This window comes from Salvelinus alpinus, chromosome 2 (assembly GCF_045679555.1).
Source record: "Salvelinus alpinus chromosome 2, SLU_Salpinus.1, whole genome shotgun sequence".
Classification (NCBI taxonomy): domain Eukaryota; kingdom Metazoa; phylum Chordata; class Actinopteri; order Salmoniformes; family Salmonidae; genus Salvelinus; species Salvelinus alpinus.
The window spans coordinates 117,866,429-117,874,448 of record NC_092087.1 but is presented as its reverse complement, the minus strand read 5'-3'; positions in this window follow the sequence as shown (position 1 = coordinate 117,874,448).

The following is an 8,020-nucleotide window of genomic DNA, read 5'->3' as shown; positions in this document are numbered from 1 at the left end:
AAGGTGGTATCATTGTTAGGATAGAAGGTGGTATCATTGTTAGGATAGAAGGTGGTGTCATTGTTAGGATAGAAGGTGGTATCATTGTTTTATTGTTAGGATAGAAGGTGGTATCATTGTTAGGATAGAAGGTGGTATCATTGTTAGGATAGAAGGTGGTATAATTGTTAAGATAGAAGGTGGTATCATTGGTAGGATAGAAGGTGGTATCATTGGTAGGATAGAAGGTGGTGTCATTGTTAGGATAGAAGGTAGTATCATTGTTAGGATAGAAGGTGGTGTCATTGTTAGGATAGAAGGTGGTGTCATTGTTAGGATAGAAGGTGGTATCATTGTTAGGATAGAAGGTGGTGTCATTGTTAGGATAGAAGGTGGTGTCATTGTTAGGATAGAAGGTGGTGTCATTGTTAGGATAGAAGGTGGTGTCATTGTTAGGATAGAAGGTGGTGTCATTGTTAGGATAGAAGGTGGTATCATTGTTAGGATAGAAGGTGGTGTCATTGTTAGGATAGAAGGTGGTGTCATTGTTAGGATAGAAGGTGGTGTCATTGTTAGGATAGAAGGTGGTATCATTGGTAGGATAGAAGGTGGTATCATTGTTAGGATAGAAGGTGGTGTCATTGTTAGGATAGAAGGTGGTATCATTGTTTTATTGTTAGAATAGAAGGTGGTATCATTGTTAGGATAGAAGGTGGTATCATTTTTAGGATAGAAGGTGGTGTCATTGTTAGGATAGAAGGTGGTGTCATTGTTTTATTGTTAGAATAGAAGGTGGTATCATTGTTAGGATAGAAGGTGGTGTCATTGTTAGGATAGAAGGTGGTGTCATTGTTAGAATAGAAGGTGGTGTCATTGTTAGGATAGAAGGTGGTATCATTTTTAGGATAGAAGGTGGTGTCATTGTTAGGATAGAAGGTGGTGTCATTGTTTTATTGTTAGAATAGAAGGTGGTATCATTGTTAGGATAGAAGGTGGTGTCATTGTTAGGATAGAAGGTGGTGTCATTGTTAGAATAGAAGGTGGTGTCATTGTTAGGAGAGAAGGTAGTGTCATTGTTAGGATAGAAGGTGGTATCATTGTTAGGATAGAAGGTGGTGTCATTGTTAGGATAGAAGGTGGTATCATTGTTAGGATAGAAGGTGATGTCATTGTTAGGATAGAAGGTGGTATCATTGTTAGGATAGAAGGTGGTATCATTGTTAGGATAGAAGGTGGTATCATTGTTAGGATAGAAGGTGGTGTCATTGTTAGGATAAAGGTGGTATAATTGTTAGGATAGAAGGTGGTGTCATTGTTAGGATAGAAGGTGGTATCATTGTTAGGATAGAAGGTGGTATCATTGTTAGGATAGAAGGTGGTATCATTGGTAGGATAGAAGGTGGTGTCATTGTTAGGATAGAAGGTAGTATCATTGTTAGGATAGAAGGTGGTGTCATTGTTAGGATAGAAGGTGGTGTCATTGTTAGGATAGAAGGTGGTATCATTGTTAGGATAGAAGGTGGTGTCATTGTTAGGATAGAAGGTGGTGTCATTGTTAGGATAGAAGGTGGTGTCATTGTTAGGATAGAAGGTGGTGTCATTGTTAGGATAGAAGGTGGTGTCATTGTTAGGATAGAAGGTGGTATCATTGTTAGGATAGAAGGTGGTGTCATTGTTAGGATAGAAGGTGGTGTCATTGTTAGGATAGAAGGTGGTGTCATTGTTAGGATAGAAGGTGGTATCATTGTTAGGATAGAAGGTGGTATCATTGTTAGGATAGAAGGTGGTGTCATTGTTAGGATAGAAGGTGGTATCATTGTTAGGATAGAAGGTGGTATCATTGTTAGGATAGAAGGTGGTGTCATTGTTAGGATAGAAGGTGGTGTCATTGTTAGGATAGAAGGTGGTGTCATTGTTAGGATAGAAGGTGGTGTCATTGTTAGGATAGAAGGTGGTATCATTGTTAGGATAGAAGGTGGTGTCATTGTTAGGATAGAAGGTGGTGTCATTGTTAGGATAGAAGGTGGTGTCATTGTTAGGATAGAAGGTGGTGTCATTGTTAGGATAAAAGGTGGTGTCATTGTTAGGATAGAAGGTGGTGTCATTGTTAGGATAGAAGGTGGTGTCATTGTTAGGATAGAAGGTGGTGTCATTGTTAGGATAGAAGGTGGTGTCATTGTTAGGATAGAAGGTGGTGTCATTGTTAGGATAGAAGGTGGTGTCATTGTTTTATTGTTAGAATAGAAGGTGGTGTCATTGTTAGGATAGAAGGTGGTATCATTGTTAGGATAGAAGGTGGTATCATTGTTAGGATAGAAGGTGGTGTCATTGTTAGGATAGAAGGTGGTATCATTGTTTTATTGTTAGGATAGAAGGTGGTATCATTGTTAGGATAGAAGGTGGTATCATTGTTAGGATAGAAGGTGGTATCATTGTTAGGATAGAAGGTGGTATCATTGTTAGGATAGAAGGTGGTATCATTGGTAGGATAGAAGGTGGTGTCATTGTTAGGATAGAAGGTAGTATCATTGTTAGGATAGAAGGTGGTGTCATTGTTAGGATAGAAGGTGGTGTCATTGTTAGGATAGAAGGTGGTATCATTGTTAGGATAGAAGGTGGTGTCATTGTTAGGATAGAAGGTGGTGTCATTGTTAGGATAGAAGGTGGTGTCATTGTTAGGATAGAAGGTGGTGTCATTGTTAGGATAGAAGGTGGTGTCATTGTTAGGATAGAAGGTGGTATCATTGTTAGGATAGAAGGTGGTGTCATTGTTAGGATAGAAGGTGGTGTCATTGTTAGGATAGAAGGTGGTGTCATTGTTAGGATAGAAGGTGGTATCATTGGTAGGATAGAAGGTGGTATCATTGTTAGGATAGAAGGTGGTGTCATTGTTAGGATAGAAGGTGGTATCATTGTTTTATTGTTAGAATAGAAGGTGGTATCATTGTTAGGATAGAAGGTGGTATCATTTTTAGGATAGAAGGTGGTGTCATTGTTAGGATAGAAGGTGGTGTCATTGTTTTATTGTTAGAATAGAAGGTGGTATCATTGTTAGGATAGAAGGTGGTGTCATTGTTAGGATAGAAGGTGGTGTCATTGTTAGAATAGAAGGTGGTGTCATTGTTAGGATAGAAGGTGGTATCATTGTTAGGATAGAAGGTGGTATCATTGTTAGGATAGAAGGTGGTGTCATTGTTAGGATAGAAGGTGGTATCATTGTTAGGATAGAAGGTGGTATCATTGTTAGGATAGAAGGTGGTGTCATTGTTAGGATAGAAGGTGGTATCATTGTTTTATTGTTAGGATAGAAGGTGGTATCATTGTTAGGATAGAAGGTGGTATCATTGTTAGGATAGAAGGTGGTATCATTGTTAGGATAGAAGGTGGTATCATTGTTAGGATAGAAGGTGGTATCATTGGTAGGATAGAAGGTGGTGTCATTGTTAGGATAGAAGGTAGTATCATTGTTAGGATAGAAGGTGGTATCATTTTTAGGATAGAAGGTGGTGTCATTGTTAGGATAGAAGGTGGTGTCATTGTTTTATTGTTAGAATAGAAGGTGGTATCATTGTTAGGATAGAAGGTGGTGTCATTTTTAGGATAGAAGGTGGTGTCATTGTTAGGATAGAAGGTGGTGTCATTGTTTTATTGTTAGAATAGAAGGTGGTATCATTGTTAGGATAGAAGGTGGTGTCATTGTTAGGATAGAAGGTGGTGTCATTGTTAGAATAGAAGGTGGTGTCATTGTTAGGATAGAAGGTGGTATCATTTTTAGGATAGAAGGTGGTGTCATTGTTAGGATAGAAGGTGGTGTCATTGTTTTATTGTTAGAATAGAAGGTGGTATCATTGTTAGGATAGAAGGTGGTGTCATTGTTAGGATAGAAGGTGGTGTCATTGTTAGAATAGAAGGTGGTGTCATTGTTAGGAGAGAAGGTGGTGTCATTGTTAGGATAGAAGGTGGTATCATTGTTAGGATAGAAGGTGGTGTCATTGTTAGGATAGAAGGTGGTATCATTGTTAGGATAGAAGGTGATGTCATTGTTAGGATAGAAGGTGGTATCATTGTTAGGATAGAAGGTGGTATCATTGTTAGGATAGAAGGTGGTATCATTGTTAGGATAGAAGGTGGTGTCATTGTTAGGATAAAGGTGGTATAATTGTTTTATTGTTAAGATAGAAGGTGGTGTCATTGTTAGGATAGAAGGTGGTATCATTGTTAGGATAGAAGGTGGTGTCATTGTTAGGATAGAAGGTGGTATCATTGTTAGGATAGAAGGTGGTGTCATTGTTAGGATATAAGGTGGTATCATTGTTAGGATAGAAGGTGGAGTCATTGTTAGGATAGAAGGTGGTATCATTGTTAGGATAGAAGGTGGTATCATTGTTAGGATAGAAGGTGGTATCATTGTTAGGATAGAAGGTGGTATCATTGTTAGGATAGAAGGTGGTATCATTGTTAGGATAGAAGGTGGTGTCATTGTTAGGATAGAAGGTGGTGTCATTGTTAGGATAGAAGGTGGTATCATTATTAGGATAGAAGGTGGTGTCATTGTTAGGATAAAAGGTGGTATCATTGTTAGGATAGAAGGTGGTGTCATTGTTAGGATAGAAGGTGGTATCATTGTTAGGATAGAAGGTGGTATCATTGTTAGGATAGAAGGTGGTGTCATTGTTAGGATAGAAGGTGGTATCATTGTTAGGATAGAAGGTGGTATCATTGTTAGGATAGAAGGTGGTATCATTGTTAGGATAGAAGGTGGTGTCATTGTTAGGATAGAAGGTGGTGTCATTGTTAGGATAGAAGGTGGTGTCATTGTTAGGATAGAAGGTGTATCATTGTTAGGATAGAAGGTGGTGTCATTGTTAGGATAGAAGGTGGTGTCATTGTTAGGATAGAAGGTGGTGTCATTGTTAGGATAGAAGGTGGTGTCATTGTTAGGATAGAAGGTGGTGTCATTGTTAGGATAGAAGGTGGTGTCATTGTTAGGATAGAAGGTGGTGTCATTGTTAGGATAGAAGGTGGTGTCATTGTTAGGATAGAAGGTGGTATCATTGTTAGGATAGAAGGTGGTGTCATTGTTAGGATCCTCTGTATGCTCTGTTTCTGTCCTCCTCTCAGTAGAAACTAAACCAGGGTACTGTGAACCTCTCTTATCCTCTGTCCTCCTCTCAGTAGAAACTAAACCAGGTTACTGTGAACCTCCTGTATCCTCTGTCTCTGTCCTCCTCTCAGTAGAAACTAAGCCAGGTTACTGTGAACCTCCTGTATCCTCTGTCTCTGTCCTCCTCTCAGTAGAAACTAAACCAGGTTACTGTGAACCTCCTGTATCCTCTGTCTCTGTCTTCTCAGTAGAAACTAAACCAGGTTACTGTGAACCTCCTGTATCCTCTGTCTCTGTCCTCCTCTCAGTAGAAACTAAACCAGGTTACTGTGAACCTGCTGTATCCTCTGTCTCTGTCCTCCTCTCAGTAGAAACTAAACCAGGTTACTGTGAACCTCCTGTATCCTCTGTCTCTGTCCTCCTCTCAGTAGAAACTAAACCAGGTTACTGTGAACCTGCTGTATCCTCTGTCTCTGTCCTCCTCTCAGTAGAACTAAACCAGGTTACTGTGAACCTCCTGTATCCTCTGTCCTCCTCTCAGTAGAAACTAAACCAGGTTACTGTGAACCTCCTGTATCTTCTGTTTCTGTCCTCCTCTCAGTAGAAACTAAACCAGGTTACTGTGAACCTCCTGTATTCTCTGTCCTCCTCTCTGTAGAAACTAAACCAGGTTACTGTGAACCTCCTGTATCCTCTGTCCTCCTCTCAGTAGAAAGTAAACCAGGTTACTGTGAACCTCCTACATCCTCTGTCTCTGTCCTCCTCTCAGTAGAAACTAAACCAGATTACTGTGAACCTCCTGTATCCTCTGTCTAAGGGTACACTGGTGAAGAGACAGAGCATTGTAAAACAGAGACCAGGCAGTGTTTTGGGCTGACTGCTGCATTCCTTCATTCAGTGACTCATTGTTCTGTTGAGAGAGGAAGAGAAGAGAGAAGAGAGAGAAGAGAGAGAGGAAGTAAAGTCAACATTGTTCTGTGGGAGACAGAGAGAGAGAGAGAAGAGAGAGAGAGGAGAGGAGAGGGAGAAAGTAAAGTCAACATTGTTCTGTTGATAGAGGAGAGGAGAGGAGAGGAGAGGAGAGGAGAGGAGAGGAGAGGAGAGGAGAGGAGAGGAGAGGAGAGGAGAGGAGAGGAGAGGAGAGGAGAGGAGAAAGTCAACATTGTTCTGTTGATAGAGGAGAGGAGAGGAGAGGAGAGGAGAGGAGAGGAGAGGAGAGGAGAGGAGAGGAGAGGAGAGGAGAGGAGAGGAGAGGAGAAAGCAAAGTCAACATTGTTCTGTTGGAGAGAGAGGGAGAGAGAGAAAACATGTGACATAATTAAATCACTGGCAATGCATTCAGCATCAAAATTGGCAAGAAAATAACAGAATTCTTTAACCAGGGGCGGGGCTTTCGCCAGGGTTGCAATCTGAGCCCTGTACTCTTCAATATTTACATCAACGAATTGGCCACTATTCTAGAAAAATCCTCAGCCCCTGGTGTTGGTCTCCACAATTCATAAGTTAAATGCCTACTCTTCGTAGATGACCTATGCCTGCTGTCACCCACAGCATATGGCCTACAGCAGAGCCTGGTCCTGCTAGAGCAGTACTGCCAGACCTGGGCCCTGGCAGTAAACCACAAAAATACTAAAATAATGATTTTTCCAGAGAAGATCCAGATCTCAGGGAATTAGACCAAAGTACTCAACTGGTACAAAACACAGAGTACCGCACACACTACAATTACCTAGGGTTAAAAACAAGCTCACCTGGACACTACCTGGGGTTAAAAACAAGCTCACCTGGACACTACCTAGGGTTAAAAACAAGCTCACCTGGACACTACCTGGGGTTAAAAACAAGCTCACCTGGACACTACCTAGGGTTAAAAACAAGCTCACCTGAACACTACCTAGGGTTAAAAACAAGCTCACCTGGACACTGCCTAGGGTTAAAAACAAGCTCACCTGAACACTACCTAGGGTTAAAAACAAGCTCACCTGGACACTACCTAGGGTTAAAAACAAGCTCACCTGGACACTACCTAGGGTTAAAAACAAGCTCACCTGGACACTACCTAGGGTTAAAAACAAGCTCACCTGGACACTACCTAGGGTTAAAAACAAGCTCACCTGGACACTGCCTAGCGTTAAAAACAAGCTCACCTGGACACTACCTGGGGTTAAAAACAAGCTCACCTGGACACTACCTAGGGTTAAAAACAAGCTCACCTGGACACTACCTAGGGTTAAAAACAAGCTCACCTGGACACTACCTAGGGTTAAAAACAAGCTCACCTGGACACTACCTAGGGTTAAAAACAAGCTCACCTGGACACTACCTAGGGTTAAAAACAAGCTCACCTGGACACTACCTAGGGTTAAAAACAAGCTCACCTGGACACTACCTAGGGTTAAAAACAAGCTCACCTGGACACTACCTAGGGTTAAAAACAAGCTCACCTGGACACTACCTAGGGTTAAAAACAAGCTCACCTGGACACTACCTAGGGTTAAAAACAAGCTCACCTGGACACTACCTAGGGTTAAAAACAAGCTCACCTGGACACTGCCTAGGGTTAAAAACAAGCTCACCTGGACACTACCTAGGGTTAAAAACGAGCTCACCTGGACACTACCTAGGGTTAAAAACAAGCTCACCTGGACACTGCCTAGGGTTAAAAACAAGCTCACCTGGACACTACCTAGGGTTAAAAACAAGCTCACCTGGACACTACCTAGGGTTAAAAACAAGCTCACCTGGACACTACCTAGGGTTAAAAACAAGCTCACCTGGACACTACCTAGGGTTAAAAACAAGCTCACCTGGACACTACCTAGGGTTAAAAACAAGCTCACCTGGACACTAGAGAGAGGCAGGGAGAGAGAGAGAGAAGTTAAAGGGAGACAGTCAACATTGTTCTGTTGGAGGGATAGAAGAGAGAGAGGAGAGAAA